Source organism: Danio rerio, chromosome 6, assembly GCF_052040795.2.
Source record: "Danio rerio strain M-AB ecotype USA chromosome 6, GRCz13ab, whole genome shotgun sequence".
In the NCBI taxonomy this organism is placed as follows: domain Eukaryota; kingdom Metazoa; phylum Chordata; class Actinopteri; order Cypriniformes; family Danionidae; genus Danio; species Danio rerio.
Window position 1 is genome coordinate 32127501 of NC_141026.1, and position 7132 is coordinate 32134632.

At 33.8% G+C, this 7132-nt stretch overlaps 1 protein-coding gene across 24 annotated transcripts in view; it reads left to right on the forward strand.

Annotated features, from left to right (window-relative positions):
- The window catches only part of dlg1a (discs large MAGUK scaffold protein 1a), a 220470-nt gene that overhangs the window by 18067 nt on the left and 195271 nt on the right, over positions 1–7132 (forward strand).

A 7132-nucleotide genomic window follows, 5' to 3' on the forward strand; every position in this document is an offset into this window, starting at 1 on the left:
AATTATAGATGTTAAAAATTATTAGACTAATTTTAAATAATCTGGTAAGTTGCTTTTAGAATAATTGGCTAATAAGCAAGTATTTTATGTCATTGAAATCATTTTTAATTGCAAAAAAAAAGACTAAATTGTTGAACTGTGAAATCAATATCACATTTGCAGTCGAGTTCATGCAATCTTGTGTGTGTGTGACATCTCACAAATATTCAAACAAAAATTCATACAGGGATATACGGCTGTATAAACTTCTTTTGAAACCCCCCACCACAAAATAAATTCCATGTTTTATTTGACATTTTTCTAGATTCTGTTTGTTTTAACCCCATTTGCCCCTCATCTTGACTTCTTTTTAATAGTAAAATAAATGTCCAATTAATTGAAAGGATAAAGCCTATTTAATTTAACCACTATTTCTAAATAGTTCCACAAAACTACCAAATTAGGAAAACTTGAACTTGGAAAAAAAGTGAACAAAAAAACTTAAATTAAACTGAACTTTAATTTTGTTATCTTTTTGGGAAGTTGCTGTGAGTATTTATGTGTTCTTGGCATGGGCCTGTATAAGATTCTGATAGTATGATATCTGTGGGTAAAAATATCCCATTTCGCGATATCACGGTATTGTTATTACTGCTCTAAAAAAAGTTATTTTTAAAAGTCTAGCTATAAACCCTGTTGAACATGATATATTTTTGTTTAATATTTAAAATGTTTTGAAACAGTAACATGTCGACCTTATTAATTCACATAAATCATTGACTTCTGCTGTCTTCATTATTTTCAAAAACAGATTTCTTTTCAACTTAAAAAGGCATCTTTGGATATCTTTCTTTTCATTGGATATAAAGTAAAGCCACTGCTCTGTTCAGCCCTACAGCGTGTTGGATGTTGGTTTATGAGAGAATTTTTTTTCAGATATTTCCTGAATCATAGACTGACCAGTAGCTTATAATGTGGAGGGACTTATTCTAATTTTGGCCTAAAAAACTCAATAAAATTGTCAAAAAAAAAAAAAAATACAAATACAAATACCTTAGGAATGGTATAACAGAAAATTTTAACGGTTTTAAAACCTTGACATTTTAGAACCACGTTATACCTTTAAACAGGTTATCGTTCCAATGCCTAATGTGTTCATGATATGATGAAAAAATGCTGGTCAAGTGGCACTCATATTAGCTCAGTAAATACAGTTAAGTTTATATCTTCATGTCCTTAAATAGTAAAGCGGCAGAGAATGACAACAACACACTTCAATATGTTTGTAGCAGATTTATAGATCAGGATTCATATTCATAAGTAGTCTTTTGTGTCATCTATAGTTCTCAGACACCCATCCTTATTGTGTTTTGATTGTGTACCCCACTACTTTTGATTTATTTATCCAAAATGTGTACATTGTTCCATGTTAAAAGGTAAATTCAGTTTTATTCAATTAATTCTGTGTTTTATTTAGGATTTTTAGTGTCAAAAGTGATATTTCACCCAATGATAGTTCTGTCTAGGGCTTCAATATAATTAAAGAAAATCTAGGATTGCAATATTTTTTTTGTATTTTGCTTTTTATATGAATACAATTTCACAAGATGACTTAATATCTCTATCTGGAAAGAATTTATAATGTTAGATCAAATTGGGCTGATTCTGCAGTGGGAGTGCATCTCCAGAAGATCTAATAAACAGTCTACAGATTTGTGAGTGTTTGCATACAATCAAGAAAAAAGATTCAACAAAAATAAAGTGTTTATCATTTTCAGAGTCTAACAGTACTTAAATACAGTGATTGAATGATAAAAAATAATTCAATAAAATGAATCCTACGATGTGACTATTGCGAATTATCACATTGCGGTATCGATGCTGAAAAGTTTCTATATAAACAATATATTGTGCAGCCCTAGTTCTGCATTATTTACTTGGGCCTTACTTGTTTCAAACTTTTATGAGTCTGTTTCTTCCGTTGAACACAAAATGAGATCATTTAAAGAAATCTGGAAACCATAATTGTTTTTTTATGAAGTCAATGGCTGGTTTTCAGTTTTCTTCAAAATATCTTATTTTGTGTTCAACAGTGAAAATACTCATATATGTTTGTAACCTCTCGGGGAAGAGTAAATATTAAGTAAATTCTCATTTTTAAGTGTACTGTCTCTTTAACTCGAATTATAGGGGTATTCTAACCTGCTAATAATCTTTAAACTGTGTGGTTTTAGTGCAGTGAGGATGTAAGCAGGGGTCACTGGGGTAAAGTGTGTGTTTGTGTGTTTGTGTGTTTGTGTGTTTGTGTGTTTGTGTGTTTGTGTGTGTGTGTGTGTGTGTGTGTGTGTGTGTGTGTGTGTGTGTGTGTGGGTTTGTGTGTGTTTGTGTGTGTGTTTGTGTGTGTCTGTGTGGAGCTGCTGGCCTGAAAGCAGGTGGGAGCTAGCGGGTGCTGAGGCCGAATTCTGCCCTCACACTTCTACTCTTAATGAGTCACTTCCCATTCACTTCACAGGATTACTCACTGCCTCCACATACTCACATTAGCGCATACACTCTGACCACATAATTAAATCTCATTCTTGAGTTTTAGATTAGATGTTTGCCCACCTATTTTTTTTGTCTCAGTATCTCAATCTTGATATTTGCATTGGTTTAAAAGGTGATCACCTGCCCTAGTTTTTGGCTGCTGACACTTTTGACTACAGTACATGCAGTACCTTTGTACCCTTTCATGCTCTTTCTTTTTCTCTGTCTGTCAACTTTGTGCTGTGGTGACTTTGCAGTGTGTGTGTGTGTGTGTGTGTCCTGGTATTCATCACGTTGTTGGCCCTAAGTGCTTCAAGAAGTATAGCAATAACTGTAATTTTTGGCTTAACCGTTTTTGTTTGTTCCCATGAGGAAAATGGTCATTGATAATACAGAATGAATTATACATTTACATCACATGTATGCATTTAGCATATGCTCTTATCCAAAACATCTTACACTTGTTAGCACACACCCAGGGCATTGGGATGCTCATGAATACCGAGACCCAAGTCCAACTCTCTAACCATTAGCAGGGCTCGAAATTAACTTTCTTACTTGGTAGCACCGGTGCTCCCAACCTGAAATATTTAGGAGCACCAGAAAAAAATTAGGAGCATCCACCAAAAATGAATGATATATTTGACAAGTTGTATATTAAGGGATTTATTGTATTTGAAAATAACATCAATTGGGACTAACAAAACCCAGAAACAACTATCTAACTAATGCTGTGATGACTTCATATTTGTGCAATAATTCCAAAATGAATGTTGAATAATTATAAAATATTAATGATGATGATGATGACAATAATACTAATAATGAATAATATTTCTCATCATCATGATGCCTTGAATGTGCTTTAATGCAAGTTATCTGCTATATAAAGTCCTACTGTTAATTTATGAAAAATGAAAAATAAATTGATGGTTTGCATCAAACACAAATGAAGCATTGTAGTAAGAAATATTTATTTTGTACTATTGTTTTTATATGCATGCCAATTTAATAAATAATATTTCTGCTACAAAACAAACGAAATAATATAATAAATAATTTAATCCAATGCTGAAAGCTGCAAAGCAGTCATAAGTAATTAAATAGAAAAATAATATAGACCTCAAGAAAGAACGGACAAAAGAAAGGAAGAAAAGTCTCACTTTTAAAAGTTTTGGTTTCGGTTCGTGTCGTTTTAATGCTCAGCCTCGTTATGCGCTGAATTACATTTTTCTGTGTTTGTGGAAAAGCATGCGAGTCAGCCGACCCAATATATGAGGGGGGCAGAGCAGGATTCTCCCGATGCCCACCGGCGCAATACTGTTCTTTGTTATAACCCGCATCAGATCAAACTTAGTAAAGGCAAGCTTCTTTGGCGATGGTGTTTTAGCGGACATTTGCGCTGTTGCAGCCTGCTCACGAGGAAACGTATGAAAAAGTTATGAATTGCCGTGAGATTGTGTTGGCTGAACGCTGTGCATACAACGCATCGAGATTCAGTGTACTTTTCACTCTTCAGCCGTTTGCAATCCCCGCGGTCACAAAAGCTCCCTCCCTGTCATCTGACAGCGGAAAGTCTTGAGTGATTGACGGCTAATATGAACCAATATAGCGGCAGGGAAGAGCGAATTTACCACGTTTTTAGAAAAAAAAAAAACAGATCGCACTATAACCATAATATGCAGTCGCACGAATGCTCCCAATATATATTATGAGTCGCATAGCTTAAATTTCGGGCGCATATGCGACTAAAATGGTCGCAATTTCGAGCCCTGATTAGGCCCCCCTGAAGTTGACCATTTAGAATAGATGCACACCTTGAGATAAAAGATGATTTTACATGTCTGTTTGTCTGTTTGTCATCCTCTGAGAAAACGCTTAATGGACAGCAGGGGAGAGCAAGCGCAAAACGCGTTGTAAATAGTGAAGGAAACCACATGCTCACGCTTGTCACTTCAGGTTAGAATAGCAACACACGCGAAAATCAGTGTGGTGGCTAGCAGCAGTAAGGGGAGTGTAAATAAAAAAGGATATAAGGATGTCGCCAGAGTGGCTTTTTGGTTTCTTTTCTTGTGCATCCTATCCACTAGCTACCCATCTGAAAGATTGTTTAGCATAGGGGCAATGTAGTCATTTAACTTCACAATTTGTAGAGTAGCAATATGTATTTGAACAATAATGGCTGGTTCCTTTACTTGAAAGCTCAGATTTGATTAATATAATTTGTTTTGTTTACAGAGTTTGAGGTTGACTGTATCATTATTATTCACACCTTAAAGTTTGCTTTGATTGTTCAGTGTTTACGCTTTACCATTGAACACACTTTATAACATTTTATTTATCAAGTTTAAAATTCTCTTTAACACTTATGTTTATTTTATTAGAAGGCTATCCAAATTTTTGTTTAAATATTTTTTAGTTTTTGACTATTAAAGCCATTTGCCTTAGTTATGTTCATAAATTATAATAAAGTGGATACAAAAATCCTAATATTCCTAAATAGATTGTTAAAAATATTCAATAATTATTCATACAAAATGATATGGAACATGGTATTGTAAGTTTTTTTAATTTTATTTTTTGCAATATCCGTCAGTTCTACGTTCTGTACTTCTAAAATCATGTTGCATGATTTCATTGATTTCCTCGTAAAATTGGGCTTTGCAAAGGAATGAAAATGAACTGCTGTAAAGGGGCAGGATATGACGAAATCTCTATATTTATGTTTTTTCGTAATGGTTGCAAACATCGACATTGAAAGACACCGTAAAACGTACACAAACAAAAAGATTATTTTATCGGCCCATAACAATGCAAAAAACTTTTAAAGAACCTAATGTTTAGTATTATTCTTAAAAGATATTTTTTATAGGTGATCTTATTTTGTATGCATACAATGTTGATCCAGAATTTTAGGAAAGAGCATGTAACTTGATTCATGTTTCGACTACATTTAATACACCTGGGTTTGTTTCATACAGAGCTAATTGCACTACAGGCTACATAGAACTTTTAAGTAAACTAAGCTGAGATTTGCACAGGACTCGTTAACATGCTATTTTTTGCACATAACCATATTTGCCTATTCTTTTCAAACATCAGAAGAAAAAAAAATCTGAATTGTTGTCTTGAAATAGGTCTGCACAATACATGTTTCAGCATCGATATCGCAATGTGTGTGTCTGCACACACTGCAGGATGTGCAATGTTGATTTGGGATTATAATTGATCAGCACAACAGTTAAGAATACATGAGATTTGTTGAGGCATAGCAATGTATAACCATAACAGAGTGAAAGTTTTTTTTGTTGTCGTGTTTTAAAGGCATTTCAAAAGAGCATTCAGGCACAAAAAAGTACATTTGTAACTAATGAAGCATTATTTTACTGAATTAATTCAATGTACAACTATAGTATTATTTTACATTTCATTATTCAATTTCTATACCTAAATACTAGGGATGTAACGATTCACCGTGAGCCGATTGCAAATCTGTAACTGTGACCATTCAAATCGGTAGAAATGTTGAACGAATCGTAATACATTTTTTTGAACAGAGGGGCTGTGTTTACAGGCATAATCTCACTTTACCTGCACATCAGTGGCGGCAAAGTAAAATGACAGTGCACCAGACAAAACACAAACTGTGTGCAAGTATTTGTTTACTTGCAATAACAGAACAACAAATATGATGCACATTAACCATCACCACAGTGAAAAACTATTGTCACAGATGTCTATACACCAATTTGTTTTTTAAATTTTTAATTGGATGATTTGCATCTCCTCTTGCTCCACGAGTGATGCGGAGTTGATACGGTGCATCAGTTTCTTCATAGCGAAAGTGTGAAGATGTTTTCAGACTGAATGAGAAAGTTGTGCTGTTAGGAATTAGATTATTTTTATCCTCTCCTTTTCAAATTAGTTTATGCATATTTTAATAATTTGCTTCTTATTAAAATATTTAAAATGTTCAAGGTTATCTCCTCTTAAGTGTATCACACTGATACTTTTACTAATTAATTATATAAGTCATATTAATTATTCACCTTCATAATCATGTTCAACTTCTGTCTCTGTTCTACTTTATAATTAGTAATTTTTTAATCAAGTTTTTTATTTATTTATTTTTAGATTTTATTTGTTTTTAAAATTGCAATAGAAATTAAAGGAACTAAAGGGCTCTTGTTTACATAAAATTTGTTTCAAATAATTCCGTTTAAAAATTGTGATTTGTGAATCGTGAGATTAGTATTGTGAATCGACTCGTGAGTCAGGTGAATCATTACATCCCTACTGAATAGTGTTTGACTACAGAAAATCATCAAGCAAGTTTAATTGACTTTTTTTCGTGGCTCTGGTGTAATTACTTTTGCTCACAATTTTTTATTTTTATTATATATGATTCACACTGGGCGAGGCAGTGGCGCAGTAGGTAGTGCTGTCACCTCGCAGCAAGAAGTTCGCGGAGTCGCTGGTTCAAGCCTCGGCTCAGTTGGGGTTTCTGTGAGGAGTTTGCATGTTCTCCCTGCATTCGCGTGTGTTTCCTCTGGGTTCTCCAGTTTCGCCCACAGTCCAAAGACATGCGGTACAGGGGAATTGGGTATAGGCTAAATTGTCCGTTGTG